Raw genomic sequence first — 563 nt, forward strand, 5'->3', positions numbered from 1 at the left:
TTCCTTTTTTTTTTTTTGCGGGGTGATCGTTGAGAGTTCCTATCCGGCAACCACCACCGGGCGCAACTGTACCACGACCCACCCTTGTCCGGTCAGTTCCCCGGGCTCGGTCAACACGAAAAGTTAATTCTTAACTTATGGTATTGTCACACTGCCGAGTCAGAGTAAACATGTGTTGCTTGACAATGCATGGTACGTCCAATTTTTTTAATGATTTTCTAAAATATTCATGTGAAAAATATGCTAGAATTCCAAAAAAGTGAATAAATTCAAATTACTTTTTGAATATATAAAAAGTTCACAGATTTACAAATATTGCTGGTTTTTAAAATGCGGATTTAAAAATGCTACCAAACTACAAAAAAATAGTGATTTTTTAAAAAGTGCTCATGAATTGCAAACAAGTTCACAAACTAAAATTATGAAAAGGAATACTTGAAAAAGATAAAAATGCAAAACCGGTAGGAAAACAATAAAAAAACAAAGGAAAAAAACCAAAACCTTAAAAAGAAAGAATAGACACACCGAAGCCCCGAGTGGGCCTACCAATGTATGAGTGGGAA

This window comes from Triticum aestivum, chromosome 5D, assembly GCF_018294505.1.
Source record: "Triticum aestivum cultivar Chinese Spring chromosome 5D, IWGSC CS RefSeq v2.1, whole genome shotgun sequence".
NCBI lineage: Eukaryota > Viridiplantae > Streptophyta > Magnoliopsida > Poales > Poaceae > Triticum > Triticum aestivum.